Genomic DNA, 17,902 nt, shown 5'->3' with positions numbered 1-17,902 from the left:
GGCTTGGCAGTAAAGGCAAAATCAGATGTTGAAGTGACTAGAAAGAAAGGAAGCTTCTATCTAACTAGAAGATGTTTCAGCTGGATGAATAACGGAATGTCTTAAGCAATGCAAACATTTGATCATTTCACAGAAGTCTGGTGGTAGGTAGTTCTGACAAGTACAGGAGCTCAACTTTGTTATCAAGGCTTCAGGCTCTTGTTGTCTTTTTGCTCTGTTATTCTTGCATGTTGGCTTATTGGCTTGTAACAACAAGATGGATGCTGTGATTCTGAGCGTCAAGTTCTTATTCAAGGTAGGAAGGAGAGTGAAAGGGCGACACCAGCCTTGTCTGCAACACAGCTTTTTCTTTGCTAGAAGATTTCAGCAGGCATCTGCTTTAGTCTTATTGGGCAGAGTTGAGTCACATGGGTACTGTCAGCTACTAGGTAGCCTGGGAAAGCAAGTATTTAACATTTCCAGGCTGCATAATAGAAGCAGGCTTGGGAGAAGGAATGTGAATGGGTACTGAAATAGCCAGTGGACATCTGAACTAGTATATTGTAACAGCTCATTTAGTCACACCATGCCATGCTACCCTTCTGCCATTTGCTTTCTACCTTTTTAGATATACAAGGATGCATTACAGTCCTATTTCCACTTTGCTCAGATCTGAGTGCTCTACAGCTTTGCTACTCAAATTGTAGTCTGTGGGCCCGCAGCCTCAAAATCATCTGGGATCTTGATGGAAATGCAAAATCTCAGGCCCTGTCTCAGACTGGCTGAATCTGAATCTGCATTTTGATAAGATCCCCAGGGGACACTAAAGTGCCACTTTATAGCACGTTTGCCTTAAATTAGTGTCAATCCAGATGAAATTTATTTGGGACATTTCTGAGCACTCCCTTAGATGCAGTTTACTGGGAGTGAGTCTGGGATGCAGTCTGAGAGTGAGGAGACTAGGATTCTAGTCCCTGTACTGGTCTGATTCACAGTCTTGGACAAGTCCTGTTAACACTTTACATCTCAGTTTTCTCATCTGAGTAACAAAATACAATCCAAATATCCTTGAAGAAGCTCTCTTCCATATTCAAGTCCTAACTGAAGGCAGTGTGCTATAGTGTAAAAGAAGGGTTGCATATTCTGCCAGTATGCCCTTACTAGATATGATTCTTCTGTCATTTTCTCAAAAATATTCCTTCATTTTGGAGATAGTTATTAAGTTGTCCCTTAGCCTTACTTTTCTTATCTCTAAAACCTTTTGGTTATTAAATAGGGGCATCAGTCATGTTGTAGATTTTCAGTTATAAGAACAAATGTCTTTGTATAAGGGAAATGAGAATTCCAACATGCTTGTCCCCATCTGTGTTATTGGCCCTGGTGCTTTGCCATGCAACATCATTTGTATATGTCAGCACCACACAGGAACTGTTATTGTGTATTCAGTATGATAGTACACTCCTCTTAAGTATGTAAGAAAGGAATCTCAGAAATGCTTAGAAATTAGAACTTTGACATTTATATTTCTAATGAATAAAAGGAGAAAAAGATGGCTTTAAGAAGCAGGGATGAAAATTATATATTCAGTATGAAGCTGAATAGAATATTGTCAGACTTGCTTCTAATAGCATAATTAATAATTAATTATCCTTATTAATTAGGATTGTTTTGACAGCAGATGCCATAAAACTACTCAGGATCTCTAAGTACCAAAATGTCAGATTTGTTATTATCACCAGCTACTAGGTAGCCTGGGAAAGCAAGTATTTAACATTTCTGTTGTTCAGATGAATCCACCATTAGTTCAGAACCTCCCAATTTTTCCTAATGTGATTCAGCCATAATTCTTCAGAATCAAATTAATAAAGTTGAAATGACTACAGGGCTGTGCCACAGGGTTAATGTGTTTGTTTCCTAATGTAGTTGCATGTTTATGGCCTCTTCAAAGGCTGAGTATTGAGATCTAAATCAAGACCCTAAAGACTGAGATGAAACATAGTAGAATCCAGTATTACACTTCGTATCTTCATGCTGAACTCGAAGCACCTCATTCATAATGCTTCTACTTTGTAAAGAGACTCTCTGTAAAGTGCTCCCTCTTTTTACTGCTTTGTTTAGGATTATTTATTTTAAAGAGAGTGTCAGTGTTCTAAAGACATCATTTTTTGTAAACTCCTAGGAGTCCTCTTGCTGTTTTTGATAAAGCCCAGAAATTTATTGGAGTACTGACTCCAGTTTTGTTCTTTATGTCTTAAAATGGATGTTGGAGACCAGAAATGATTTGGATGATGGTTAGTATAAGAGAAAATGAGGATTATATGAGAGCAGATTAAAGAAATCAAAGCACTTCATTTCTGGTATTATGACAGAATGGAAAACCTGAATAAATTCCCTCTGAAATAAGTAAAATGCTGAATAAAATATTCTGTGCTGATCTGCCACAGAAGTTAGAAATTTGCAGGTCTCCTGGATGTTGAATAGACATCACAAGCATAACATCTCCAACTTCTGATCTTCTGATCTTCCTCATCAAGACTGCTACCCCAGCAGCCTTCCTCATGCCAGAGGATGGCAACTCCAGAAAAAGTTGTGCTCAACACAACCAGACCTCATATTCATTCTGTCTGGAAATTCTGTTGTTTCTACTCTCAAAACATATCCACAAGTCAACCCTTTCCACCACTTCCACTGCTACCACCTGGTGAGAGCTACCATCATCTCCAGGCCAGATTGCTGCAATAGGCTTCTAATTGATTTCCTTGCTTTCACCCGTGCCCACTGCATTCTTTTCTTAGTGCATCAGGGAGCGAGCCTCTCACATCTAAATCAGATCTTCCGTGCTCAAGACCTTCCAAAGGCTCAATCCGGTGTCCTTACAAAGTCCTGTGAGGCTTTATATCACCTGTGCCACCAACGACCTCTCTAACTTCATGTCCAATTCTCTTTTTCTTGCTCACTTGGTTCCAGCCACATTAGCCTTCTTGCTGTTTCTAGAATAGACCAGGTACACTTTTGTCTTAGAGTCTTTAGAACCATGCTTCTGGAAGTTTTTTTGTGTTTTAATTTCCACAACTGGAATGTGTTTCATTATTTTTTTGTTATAACTGCATCATGGTCAAAGAATATTGACCATACTATATCAATCTTTGAAGCCCACTTTATGACCTAGCACTTGGTCAGTATTCAAACATTTTTTTATTTCTGCTTGAGGAGAACATGTAGTCTGCAAAAACTATATCCAAACATTTTTATATGTCCACTAGAATAAACTTAATTGTGCTCCCTCTTTTTTGTTTTCTTAGTTTCTTATTAAATTTTAAAAGCATGTTAAAAATTCTTCCCTCTGGTGGGCATGTATCTTTGGTTCTTGTCAATTTTTGCTTATATTTTGAGGCTACATTATTCAGTGCATACAAATTTAGAATTGTTCAATCTTCTGGGTCTTTCATCATTATGTAGTGACATTTATTTCATTGTAATTTTTTTTAAGATTTATTTTGTCTGATAGTAATGTAGTTGTAATAGCTTACATCAATTAGCATATCTCTTTATCTTTCAGTTAAAACTTTCTTAATTCTAACATTTTTTTCCTTTTTCTTTTCTTTTTTTTTTTTTTTTGAGGTGGAGTCTCACTCCGTCTCCCAGGCTGGAGTGCTGTGGCACACTCACGGCCACCCCAGCATCGACCCACTGGGCTCAGGAGATCCTACCACCTCAGCCTTCCAAGAAGCCAGAACAACAGGCGTGCACTACCACGCCCGGCTAATTTTTTTTTTTTTTTTTTTTTTATTGTAGAGATGAGGTTTCACCAAGTTGCCCAGGCTGGTCTTGAACCCGTGGGCTCAGGCAATCCACTCGCCTCGGCCTCACAAAGTTCTGGGATTACAGGCTTGAGCCACCGCGCCTAGCCCATTTTTTCTTTAAATTGATAAGTTCAGCTCATTTTTATTTATTATTTCTTTTAAAAATGTTTTTATTTTACCTCTTATTATGCTATGGCTTTCCATTTGTCCCACTTTAACAATTCCCCTCCCCCCATTTTTTTCTTTTGGTTAAGGGTTTTCTTTCTGAGTTTTTCTTCTACTTGTTGGGAAGTTATGTAGTCAGGTCTATTCTTTATACAATTTTCCTAGCTATATTAACACGTATACTTAATCTAGTCCAAAGTTTATCTGTATATTATCTTTCTATTAAAAAATACAAAAACTTCCATGCTTCAGTTGTGATTACCCTTCTTCCAGCCTGTAAACTATAAAATTATTTTGTTTCAGGTTTGTCTGCCTCCCAAAATACTTGGCATTATTAATTTTGTTTTATTCTGTTGTTGATGCTGCTTTTTAAATTTAAATATTTACCAATATCTTTGTGCATTGTCATCTCTTGGATATCAGATCTTTTATTTGTAATCAATTTCATTCTGCTTAAAACAAAATATTTATTATTTTCTCCAGTCTGGGTCCTAAGCTCTCTCTGTTTGTGAGTCTGACAAAAGATAGTTCTAGCAGGTAACAAATCCTGGTTAGAATTTCTCTTTCTTGGCCAGGTGTGGTGGCTCATGCCTGTAATTCCAGTGCTTTGGGAGGCCAAGACAGGAGAATCCTTGGTGGCCAAGAGTTCAAGGCAAACCTGGGCAAAACAGCATGGCACTGTCTCTACAAAACAAAAAATTTAAAAATTAGGTCCAGGCACAGTGGCTTATGCCTGTGATCTTAACCCTTTAGGAGGCCGAAAAGGATTGATTGCTTGAGCCCAGGAGTTCTAGACCAGTCTGGGCAACATAGTGAGACTTCATTTCTAAATAAAATTTAAAAATTAGCCAAGTGTGGTGGCATACTACTGTAGTCTGAGCTACTCACAAGGCTGAGGTGGAAAAATCACCTGAGCCCAGGAAGTTGTGGCTGTGGTGAGCCATGATTGCACCACTGCACTCCTGCCTGGGTGACAGAGTGAGACCCTGACTCAAAAAAGTTTTTTTTAATTAGCCAGGTGTGGTGGTGCACACCTGTAGTCCTAGCTACTTGGGAGGCTGAGGCAGGAGGATTTCTTGAGCTCAGGAGTTCAAGGTTGCAGTGAGCTATGATTATACCACTGCACTCCAGCCTGGGTGACAGAGCAAGACCTTGTCTCATTTAAAAAAAAAAAAAAATCTCTTTCTTTCTCTCAGAACAGTAAATATATTATTCCCCTATGTTTGGGCATCTATTTTTGCTGTTGAAGCATCATTCATAAGTTTAACTGTTGAATTTTTTTTTAGAGTATATATGATTTGCTTTTTGTTGTTGACATTTTTTAAGAATTGCTTTTGAGATCTCTTTTATTTGATATACGGCGGTTTCTTTCTGTCTTGGTGTGAGTTTCTTTTTATTTACCATGCTTTGGACATGTTGTGTTCCAGCAAAGATGGAAAATCCTCAGCCATTAATGTTTTTATACCATTGTAATGCTATCATTTATGTCTTAAATGCTCCCCCAACATATATTCCAATTCTTTACCTTTGAAATGCATTCTAGATAATGTCTTCAGACCTAGCAGTACACTCAATCTTCATCTGTGTCTATTATCCTATTTGATTCAGCCACTGAGTTTTAAAATTTTTAATTAGTATATTTTTATTTCTAGAAATTATTTTTTAGTCTACCTGATTTTTTAAAACTTTATTTTCACCTGCTTTTAGTTTTGAGCACTGCTTTTATTTAAAACATATTAGACAGTAGTTTTAGATTGTGTATAATTCAACTATTACAAAATCTTTGTGGATCATTTTTTCTGTTTATTCTTTTTTGGTGCCTTGTTTGTTCAGACTTTTTGATTGTGGGTTGCTCATTTTCTATGGACCTTTATCTGTGTGTAAATTATTTGAGTCCTGGGGGGTAAGGATTTGAGCCCACTTCTACCGACACCTTGATGCTTTAAATTTTCTGCATAAGGTTTTTCATACCATATGAGAAGTATAAAGTAGGATGGAAACATAAAGGAAAATAAGTATTATGTTTTTTTTTCTTTTCTGCAGGCAAATACTTAGATCTGCACAATAATGAAAATAATAAACATAAAGCTATGGATGCAGCTAAAGCAATACTTAGAGGAAAATTTATAGTCTAAATTATTCCATTAGAAAAGAAAAAAAAGCTAAATAGGAAAAAGTTAAATATGCAAGGAGTTAGAAAATTAAGAGCATAATAAATCCAAAGAATTGGGGGAAAGGAACACAAATCAATGATATAGAAACTGAACATCCAATAAAGAGGATCTATGAAACAAAAGTTGATTTTAAAGACAGACAAGTGTCTGATAAGATTTTTCCAGAACAAGAAAAAAGAGACACCCCAAATAAACAATAATAAGTTAATATAACAATACAACTACTGGTGCAATAAAGAATAAATAAATGAAAAGAGGATGTCATGAACATTAAACCAACAGTTTGAAACATATATGAAATGTATATATTATGAGAACAATATAACTTATCAAAATTAACACTGATATAGTCTGGAAATAGAAAACATGAAATAGTGCTTTAACCTCAAAATAAATTAACTCTGTAGCTTAAGATTTTCTTTCAAAGACAATACAAAGCCCAGATAGCTCCACAATTCTGTTCTACCTAATGTTCAATTAATAGATTATTCTATTTATATACAAACTTTTCTAGAAGAAAAGAGAAGAAAGTATAGTCACTAACTAATTGAGATTAGCGATACTCCAATGCAACTGGGCCAACACCCAGAAAGGATTGACCTACTTTTCCCTGGGTGGTGGAGGGGGTTGTTGACCACTGAAGAAGCTGCTGGGAGGCTGAGCAGCGCTTTTGATATCTTGCAAAGCTAAGGTGACGGAAGGGCAAGTCAAGAGCCCCATGAAGTGTGTGTGTATGAGGGGAGGGAGTGTATTGGTCAACTCCTCATGCTTTGGGTGGAGCTGCATCTTTGGACTAAGGGTGAATGGCAATAGGACTAGGCCACATGTGCATTTCAGCCCAGCTTCACATCCTCTCAGCCTCTGAAAATGGAATAAAGTTATCTAGTGCTGTTAGTGTCCCAGGCTCTGGGCAGAAGCAAACATAAATCCTCCCTGAGAAAGATATCTTCCTTCTGGGATTCAAATGATTCTGCTCGTTTTCAAGTACAATGAGTGACATACAATAAAAAATAATCGGGGACACAGGGAGAAAGGGTAAAGCAACATGCTTGAGAACCCAAGACAGAAATAGGCCCCTAAGAAGTTATTACAAAAACATGGAGGAATTGTAGCTCACCAATATTCAATTTATTGACTAAATTATTTGGAAATGTCTTAATAAAAAAAAGCTGAAAAAAGTGAAGAACTGCATTTAAGAGGGAGAAAGTAAACAATTTTCATTTATGGAAGGTTTTGCACATTTGTAAAGAATTTAGTAGCATATGAATCTTCATACCTTTTTGTAGTCTTTTCCTATGATACATTGTTCCTCCCCAGAAGTGTTTTAAAATAGCATCTAGAGCCCATCAATGTGGACCAATTTAAGATTTTATCTGCAGAAAATCAGGGCATTCGGCCTAATAAATCCCTGGGTGGCTCCTCCAGTTATTGCATACCTAATAAATGTTTTGCAAAGGACCTGGATAGGCAGAATGTACTACAGTGTTCTTTATTCTTTATGTATTATCTTGCTGAATTGGCCTTACCAATAACTCTATAAATGGTCGTGCTTAGTGATGAGTTTCAGACAGGGTGTGCCCCAGTTCTTGAGTACAGGAGAAAAGATTGCTATTTTCAGTTGCCCTTGATAAAGGAAATGTAAGTCACAGTTAAGTTTCAAAAAATAAAAGGGATTATTTTTTAGAAGACACAAAGACATTTTCCTCCTGTTTTAACTAAGTCTTTGACCAATTTTTCTCTTTTGGCAGAATAAGCATGTTGATTATGTAGATGTTGGCGGAGCTTATGTGGGACCAACCCAAAACAGAATCTTACGCTTGTCTAAGGAGCTGGGCATACAGACTTACAAAGTGAACGTCTATGAGCGTCTTGTTCAATATGTGAAGGTAAGGCTGATTTTCATCCATGTGACCAATGGAGGAGCATCTTATTTGAAAAAACATTTGCTTCATTTTTAGTTAATTTGTTCTCAGAGCAACTGTAAAAATAGGCTCTTGGTTTTAAAGTAATAGTCTGCTTTTCTGGGTTTTTTGTTGTTGTTGTTTTGTTTTTTTGAGTTGGAATCCCACTCTGTTGCCCAGGCTGGAGTGGAGTGGCACGCTCACAGCCACCCCAGTGTTGAGCTGCTGGTCTCCGGCTATCCCTCCACCTCAGCCTTCCAAGTAGCCGGAACTACAGGCGCACGCTACCACGCCCGGCTAATTTTTTATTTATTGTAGAGACGAGGTCTTGCCAAGTGGCCCTGGAGGGTCTCGAACCCAAGGCTGAGGCAATCCACTTGTCTTGGCCTCCCAAATTGCTGGGATTACAGGCTGAGCCACCAAACCCAACCATTTTCTTTTTCTTAAAAAAATGTGTTAGAGCCGGGCTCGGCTCAGCCTGTAATCCCTGCGCCTTTGGGAGGCTGAGGTAAGTGGATTGCCTGAGCCCGCGGGTTCGAGACCCACCTGGGCAACTTGGCGAGACCTCATCTCTACAATAAATCAAAATTAGCCATGCGTGGCACCGCGCGCCCGTAATTCCGGCTACTCGGAAGGCTAAGGCGGAAGGATCGCCGGAGCCCAGCAGGTCGAGGCTGCGGTGGCCGGGAGTGGCCACTGCACTCCAGTCTGGGTGACAGAGTGAGAATCCAACTCAAAAAAAAAAAGATGTGTTAGGACTCCTAGAATCACTCTGGGAGATCATGTCTCAGTTTGGCCCTCCTTCGTATCACCCACTTTAGCCCTCACAGGCTGTATCCTCACTTTCAGTCCAACCACAGTAGGTGTGGGATGTTCTCGGCTCTCTCCTAATGCATTGCAACATACAGGGGTAGGGGTGAAGGGTGCCTACAACAGACAGGGTCACACACACCTGCACACAAATGCACACACATGCACACTACCCCTCCCCCCCCATCCAGGCAGTCCCTGAGTCATCTAGGAGGCAACTCTAAGGCTCCAAGGAACATAATAGTTGGAGGCCACTTCTTTAACCATTGAACTCTGGTTATTCATTTTCATTCTTATGTTGAATGCTTTATTTCCTCTCTATCTGGCCTTGACTTTTGGGAAGTCTAGCTCAGTTGTACAGTTTTCTACTATTTAAACAAGAGACTGTTTAAATTCTAGCTGCTGGTATCCACCCAAGAAACAGCAGCTGTTGTCAGTGTTTTTCCTTCTCATTGAAGCCAAACATAGAGCGACTGGAGTCTGGAAACATGTTTTGAGAAATCAAGTTTCCCATCTCACATTGCAGCCGGCTTCCTGAAGCTAAGTGTCACTGGGGAAGGGGTCATTTACTCTCTAATGTAAAGATTCCCACACCAGTAACGACTTAACCTCTTAACGGACACATCTCCTCCCCCACTTCACCCCAGGCACATCTCCTCCCCCACTTCACCCCAGGCAGTCACCATGAGTCTGGAGGCTTCAGGGATTTGGAAGCATTCTGGGAATTAAGGATTCTTGCAACGTATGCACACTGATGTTCAATCAGGGTAGACCAGGAATCTTCACAAACTCTGACAGCCATGTGGTTTAGGATGCTTGGGAGAGTCTGGCAGGGACACTCATGAAAAAACAAACCAGTGATCTTCAGAAAAATTGTGGATTCAGAGGTCAAGGGAGGAATGAGGAAAGTATAAAAATTATTCAAAAGTGTTTAAGAGTGTCGGCTTCAACAGGCCATGATCAAAAAAGGAAAAAAACCCCTTTGCTTCCCTACTTTTTCTTTTCCACACTACATGTGTTTCCCCGGACTAGTAAGTAATAACAACAGTAAGAATGATAGCAGCTAACATTTATTGAACACTTTTATCGTATTCTCACATTTAACATAGGGAGAGAGACCAATCCTTTTGCACTCAGCTACAAAGTAAACCATCATGTAAATTAACTCTCCACTCCAACTGGGAAGTAAATGAGTGTGATGATTATCTTAGAATCTGAGTAGATTCATGCTGATAATCTCTTCCTTCCTAAGATTCAGATGCTGATTTTTTTTGAGTCTGAGCCTCAGTCTGTCGCCCAGGCTGGAGAGCAGTGGCACACTCACGGCCACCCCAGCGTCAACCTGCTCGGCTCTGGCGATCCTTCTGCTTCAGCCTTCCAAGTAGCCGGAACTACAGGCGTGCACTACCACGCCCGGCTAATTTTTTATTTATTGTAGAGACGATGTATTGCCAAGTTGCCCGGGCTGATCTTGAACCCGCAGGCTCAGGCAATCCACTCGACTCGGCTTCCCAAAGTACTGGGATTACAGGCTGAGCCACCAAGCCCCGCCGCTGAGAGATTTTTATTTTACCTGGAGGCTAAAAATAAACAACTAAACACTTTTTATGCATGAACTCTTTAAATACTTATATCCACCCTGCTAGACAGGCATGATTATCACCATTTTACAGATGAGAAAATTGAGGTTCAAAGAGGTAAGGTGACTTGACAAAGCTATAAAACTAGTAACCCCTGAGTGCACACTCTTTGTTATCCCAATATATGGCCTAGGAAAGGAAACGGAAGGTCCTGAACGGAAGTGTGCTGGACCTTCAATATTTGTTTGGCTAAACACACATCTATTGTAAGGTGTCTAACTATCAATATCAGTGAAACCTGGCTCATAGGATGAGTAGATGCAGTTATTGAAAGACCACCTTTTTTCACTTTCTTACTCTTATTCCAGTTCTGTGTTCCTATATGTACATTTTTAAAACTAGGAAAAACTGGAAATTTGTAGGTATGTACTCAGGTACCTGCGAGTCTCCCAGCTATGTCCACTCTAAAACAGGATGCTAAGGTGAGATTTTTGAAAGAGACACTCATAACCAGCTTTTGTAATTCAATTCCTCATTTTTCTTGATGAAGGCAAGGTGGGGTTAAAAGGAGAAAGTGCTATTTGAGAAATTGACTTGGCCTGAAAGTTTTCAACAGATCGTGACATGGTGTCCAACCTTCCTGACAGGACCTTACAAGTTAAGTATCTTCAGTTAAGTGTTGGGTTTTCTGATGTTGTGGAATTTTCTGTGCTTCACAGGGAACCCTGCTTTCTGGAAATCCAGGTGTGATTGTTCTGTACTTTGAGAGGGTCCTGCTGCAGACTTTAGTAGAGGATGAACTTGTGTACTCAAGGAAATGCTACATGCTGCATCAGGTGTCTAAGTAAGGAAAGGGAAGTATTAAGAGTAGTATCCAGGGTCCCTTTCTTGTTTTGCTGCTGTTGCTGCTTCTGAGTCTCTCTCTAAGGGTAGGTCTGCACCACCCTGATAATGCTGTTTCTAAAAATATATGTAACTTCAGCTTTCTGGAGGAGAGAAATACTTAACTTATATCATATTTTTCTTAAGCACAAATACAAACATGGCTGAGCTGTTGCATTCCCTACTAGACAAAGGCATCTTGTTGTGGCATTGGGCTTGGTAACCTAAGGCTGCTTTCAGTAATGTAAGGCATTATTAACCTCTGGATCTCTGCCATCGTGTGACTATGCACATCAACACAATAGTAATATTGGATCATAATTATTGCATATACAGCTTGGTGCTAAAATGCTTTCTTCACTTGCACTTTGGACAACAACTCGCACGTTAAATCACAGCCACAGTGGTTGATCCCTCAAGGTCAGCACCAGTCCCATCATAGTGATAACAATAGATTTCCTTTTACTGAGCTGCTAGTATGTTCTAGGCCCTGTGCCAGGACTTTCATCTCCGTTATCTTACTTAACCCTCACAAGGACATAAGGATCCTCAGATAGAGTAGTTCCATGTCACAGAAAGAGTCTGAAACTTAGAGGGCACATAACCTGCCCATGAGAGTAAGGGACACCGAGCTGGAATTCAGATTAATGTCTTTTGGCTTTTCCATGCTCTCTCTTGCTCTACCAGATTCCACTCTCAGGAACTGGACTCCAGAAAATTGCCTTACAGTTGTGTTTGTCCTGGTCCTCTTTGGTGGCTTTCTTCTAAGGGTCATCCTGTGTCCTTCAGCATGTGCCCACATGTAACACTGGTGGCCATTTTGCTCAGTCCTTTGGCCTGAAAGCCTGAAAGAGAAGTGTAACTACCTGCTATAATACAATCACTGTGCCTTGGTTCTTGCGTGATGGATGTAGTAACTGGAAATCAGGCGTTTAACTGCCAATGAATATTGAACCTCTGTTTTGAATTGTAGTGCTTACTTATAATAACCACATATTTAAGATGTTAGATATTGTTCTTTTTGTTTAAGACATAATCTCATCTGACAAAAAGATGGAGAATTGAAATACTTGTCATTAAATCATCCTCTCACATACTTCAACCTTCCAGGTATCATGTTTTCACCCAGAACAGACAACAATGTTAAAGCAAAACATTGCGGGTTAGTTTAAGGTGAATTTTAGCTGAATGAGTACCTTTGTGTTAGTGTTTTCTAATAAATCATATCATTTCTGCAATGAGAAATACTCAGGGTAGTCGATGTTTTTATGATAATCAGGAAACTGTAAAGAAATGAAGCCATGTTAGGGAAAAGCAGGAAGCTATTTAGTTCATTATTCCAGATAAAACTGTTAATAAACTACTATATATATTCCAGATAAAATTATTAATAAACTATATATGTAAAATAAAACTACTTATTAAAATATCTTTTTTTTTTTTTTTTTGAGTTGGAGTCTCACTCTGTCGCCCAGACTGGAGTGCAGTGGCCGCTCCCAGCCACCGCAGCCTCTACCTGCTGGGCTCCGGTGATCCTTCCGCCTCAGCCTTCTAAGTAGCCGGAATTACAGGCATGCGCTACCACGCACGGCTGATTTTTTGATTTATTGTAGAGATGAGGTCTCGCTGCCCAGGCAGGTCTCAAACCTGCAGGCTCAGGCAATCCACTCACCTCAGCCCCCCAAAGGCGCGGGATTACAGGCTGAGTCATCGAGCCTGGTTTATTAAAATATCTTAACTCTCACTGTTCTCTCTGCTTCTAGGGAAAAAGACTTGTCCTTAACATAATAATGTATTGGGTTAGCAATGCAAATTGTGACATTCTTTGCATTGCTTTGTGATGACCCCAGCTTTCATAGTCTAATACAGTGCATTCTTTTCTGTAAATAACACTGAAATGAAGTGGAAGATCACCATTGTCTAGATAAACCAAGATGTATTCTTTATGATCCAGATTGCTTCAACTCTTAAATTTCCCAATGTGTAACCTTAAAGAATATCTAAATTGGTTTTTCTGTCAGCAGACTGTAGTGCATCTACTCTGGGATGGCTTTCAGTATTCTCCAAAGAATTACCCCCTCCTTACCTTTCCTAGATTGTGTTTACAGGGCAAGCTTAGACATGACAGTATGCAGTTCCAGGCCTGATCCTCTCAGCTGAACACTGGGAATACGCTTTTTGTGGTGTTTTTTCCACCCTATCCCTTCCCAGGAGACTCTTTCATTCCTAGAAGGGTCACATTGTTATGCTAAATTTATTCACCAGTTTAATCAATATTTATGTAGCACAATCTACTCTGTACCAGTTATTGTTCCAGGTTGCAGATTTGTAGTGAGCAAATGATCAAAGTTTCTGCCTCATGAAGCTTCCAATCTAAAGGGAGAAGACAAATAAATAGTAACAATAAATAAATAACATTAGCTAACATTTTTGCCTGTATCCTTCATGGATCTTATGGCTAGAATTGATCTTCTAATTCTGGTTTAGTAGATCACAATTCTTCGGTAATAGTTTCCTGACTGGTTTCTACAGCAAACAGATTTTATGAATGTTGTGAATTTGATATGACTTTAAGTCTTTCTTTTTCTTTTTTTTCTTTTTTTTTTTAAGTGATAGTGTCTCCCTATGTCACCCAGGGTGGAGTGCAGTGGCACGATCAGAGCTCGCTGTAGTCTTGAACTCCTGGGCTCAAGCAGTCCTCACACCTCGGCCTCCCAAGTAGCTAGGACTACACGCTGTACCACCACACCAGACTAATTGTTTATTTTTTGTAGAGATGGGAGTCTTGCTATGTTGCCTAGACTAGTCTTGAACTGTCCTAAAGCAATCCTCCCACCTTGGCCTCCCAAAGCACTTGGATGATAGGTATGAACGACTGTGCCTGGCTGTTGATACAGCTTTTTGGGGGAGTTTGTATCTGATCTGTGAAGTTAATATGAATTAATCATGTTGCTGTTAGCCAAAAAGGTAGATTTTTAAATGGCATCAACTAGGTATTTTTACACTTGATCTTAGCCAAAAAGCCGAGAAGTGATAGTTAGATATGTTTAAACATTCTCTTTATTATTAATTTCATCCTTTGGATGATGTAAAAGAAGCATCTGGACCTGAATGCCAGTATTGAGTCATTATTTGCATTAGTAAATAAGATGCTTCATCATTAAGCTTGTTGTATGAGTGCGTTTCACTGAATTGTGGAAATCTTTTGATAAACTTTGCAGTGCCAAGTCATGGAGTGAAAGGATTCCCTATTTTGCTTGATTCCCTATTTTGCTTTCCATGGATTCCCCATCATAATGCAAGGAGAGTAAGGGGTGTGGAGAGGGAGAACCCAGCCTGAAATGGAAAGGCATTTTGCAGGTGCTGCATTGAAGGACAAATGAACATTTTCATGCATGCGTACTGTCTTCCTGCTTTTCACATCCCCCTAAATAAAAGTAGAGACTATAAATATTTACCATACATTTCTTTTTAGAGAATGGTGTGATAAAGATTTATTTAAAACATCACAGGCTTTGCTGATAGTAACAGCTCAGCAAATAATTTTTTCTAGTATTGTTTCTATTCTTCACACAGCCATTTACTCCAGGTTTCTATGACAACAGCTGAAATCAAAGGCCTTTCACAGTATGTGTTCTGGAATACTAAGTAAGTTTTGTTGTTGTCAGGAGGTGAGCTCAGTTTTAGCCAGCGGTCTGTAGAAAGCAGAGAATGTGTTTTTGTTAGTTTGTCTTAATGCTTACCCGATATAACTGTGTCTTTGACCCATTGCTTGTAATAGAGTGTTTCTTTTGAATAAGGGGCATTTAATTTTAAGTTTTTTTTAGCACCATTTTCATACCAACTTACAGATGTTTCTTTTGTCTTCAAAGAAAGTTATATTTTCCCTTTCAACTCCTCTCAGAAGGAAGCTCAAGAAGCCAAAAGTGTTATGCCCTTGTAGGGATGTTGCTTGCTGTGTCTTTGTCTCCTTTCTTTTAATCACCTAAATTCATCCCTCCTGACTCCATGTTATTAGTATTGCCTTCTATCTGTAATGTGCCTATACAAATTTTATCTTATTTGAGCTTCTCAATGGTCCTGTGAGGTAACAAGCATCATTTCCCCCATCTTATAGATGAGAAAACTGAGGCTCGGAGAGTTGAGGAGCCAAAGTGAGGCTGTCCAGCTCTGAGTCCAGTGTTCTGTGCGTTACATCACATTGGTCTTTATTCCATGGAGAGAAAGTCAACTTGTGAACCCCTCTAATAAACTGCTCCAAGATAAGACAAAAATCACCTTACCTCAACAGGTTCTGGAGTCATAAGATGCCACTTTGGAAATAGGGGCCCTGTGGACATGGCGGGTGGTGGTGCCTGGAAGCCATATGTGGTGCAGTTCACCAGGGTCACGTCTTCTCTTCTGTTGCACCCTGAGCTGCAGATTGGGAGGCCCTCTGGCCTTCAGTGAGCACCTGGCTACTGAACAGCACCCAAGTTGCCCCAGTTAGGCCGAGCAGGGTAAAGGCAACAGATGGATTATATTGTTTTTTTAAAATACTAAGTTTATGGTAGAATAGTCCCTTTCAAGAAAATAGAAAAGACAAAAATATAGGAAAAACATAAAAAATACTAAGTGTAGAGGTCTAGGGCATGGTTTGAAATTGTTGGCTATATATTATTTTTGTTAAATAATTTATGTAAATTTATTAGTCAAAATAATGACCAAGATAAGAATATTTTATTTTGTGTATGCCATTGTATTCTACCCGGCTTAAAAAAGAACAAAAAAAGAGAAAGCATTTACAGTGGATGTTAATAAGTTTTACTAATTTGTGTAAGTCAAGGTAGAAGAAGGAAAAGCAGGTAAGAACAGACAAGGGGTCATGGGCCTGTGCTCATGATGAGAAATTCTGTTTTGATGGTAAAATTGAGGTAATACAAGAGAGATTGCTTTCTTCTCTAAATTACAATTATGTGTGGGTTTTTAAAAGCAGAAAGGCTAAAAATGTTTACATATTTTCAATTTGATCTATCCAGTCTAAAGATGGATGGAGGTAGCTGGGAAAAATTAGTTTTTAGTAACTTTTGTTCTTTTTTTTCCCCCCATTTTGAAAAGATTTCATTTGCTGCTTGTGGGTTCCCAGAGAGCTTAATGGCAGAATTACTCTTAAAGCCTTGCACTGTTTAGAGATTTGGATCGGCATTAGCCATTTCTTCTCAGATGCTCCCGCCTTTTCCTATAAACTTGCAGAGATAAATCTCAGATTTGGTTTCTAGAATATGAAGTTCTTACTCAGTGAAAGCAACAACCCAATATATAGCAAAGTGAGGTTAATTATTAGATGACTTATTCTTCCATTAATTTTTTCCTTTAAAAAATTATGGTAAAATGCACGAATATAAAACTTACCATCTTTACCATTTTTAGGTGTACAATTCAGTGGCATTAAGTACATTCACATTGTTGAGTTGGAGTCTCACTCTGTCACCCAGGTTGGAGTGCAGTGGCATGATTATGGTTACCACAGCCTCAACCTGCTTGGCTCAGGCAGTCTTTCTGCCTCAGTCTTCCAAGTAACTGGAACTACAGGCATTTGCCACCACGCCCAGCTAATTTTTTTATTTATTGTAAAGATGAGGTCTCGCCAAGTTGTGCAGGCTGGTCTTGAATCCCTGGGCTCAGGCAATCCTCTCACCTCTGCCTCCTAAAGTGCTGGGATTATAGGAGTGAGGCACCATCCCTGGCCCCTTCCATTCACTTTTAATATGGGTTAATTCATTACAGGAATTGTTTTCTAACCATTCATTTAGAGGTAGTGAAAGGTGCAGACCACAGTCAGAAGGGCATCCCCAAGATGGCTCTGCCTCCCAAAGACAACAAAGGCCGTAAATTCCTGCCTCTCCTGTGCGCGTGCGAGACTTAGACTCATGTACAAACATTATCTCCCTATAGGAATGCTACCTCATAGTCTCCTCCAATAAGACTCAGACACGGCACTGGCCTGCCCCTGCAAGGTTCATAAATATACCTTTCTCCCTGCATAACTCTCTCTCTCTCTTGTTCCCTCTCTCTGTCCCGTCACTCTCTCGCCTTATCTCTCTCTCTCTCTCTCTCTCTCTCTTGCTTTTTCTCTCTGTCCCCACCACTCCCTTGTTAGCTCTCTCTCTCTCTCTCCCTCTCTTACTTTCTCTCACACTCCTCCCCCCCTTTTGCTCTCTCTCTCTGTCCCCGCCACTCTCTTACTCTCTTGCTCTTTCTCTCTCGGTCTCTCTCTCTTTTTCTCTCTCTCTCGTCCTTCCTCGGTTACAGTCCCTTCGTGTAACTGCCCCTTTAATAAATCTCTCAGTTCAGATGGCGTGGAGTCGTTACTGGGCGCCCCCAAAACTTCTTTCAGGTAGTCTAGCATCATCCCCCTGCCTTAGACTCGCCTTCATTGGCAGGATAGAAAGGGCATTATGTCAGACACAAAAATTTCTCTAATGATCATGATTTTTGTGATTACATCCTCATGTGGAACTTCAGTATTTGGGTTAATGACCAAAAGACTTTGTGAATGGAATGAAACATTACACGAGCAGCTTCCTCAAGAAAAATCACTCTAGTCTCCATGATAACTGAACTTCTGA

General features: G+C 39.6%; 1 protein-coding gene across 1 annotated transcript in view; it reads left to right on the top strand.

The window, feature by feature from the left end:
- Positions 1–7,861: 7,861 nt before the first annotated feature.
- MAOA (monoamine oxidase A) overlaps positions 7,862–17,902 on the top strand; it is a 47,378-nt gene continuing 37,337 nt past the window's right edge. Inside the window, exon 1 of the mRNA XM_008053986.1 lies at positions 7,862–8,007. The gene's annotated coding sequence lies outside the window, so the exon portion shown is untranslated. The remainder of the gene's footprint in view (positions 8,008–17,902) is intronic.

This window comes from Carlito syrichta, unplaced genomic scaffold, assembly GCF_000164805.1.
Source record: "Carlito syrichta isolate Samal-C Ts95f unplaced genomic scaffold, Tarsius_syrichta-2.0.1 Scaffold76736, whole genome shotgun sequence".
In the NCBI taxonomy this organism is placed as follows: Eukaryota; Metazoa; Chordata; class Mammalia; order Primates; family Tarsiidae; genus Carlito; species Carlito syrichta.
The sequence above is the reverse complement of the archived record's forward strand: the minus strand, read 5'-3'. Positions and strand labels throughout refer to the sequence as shown.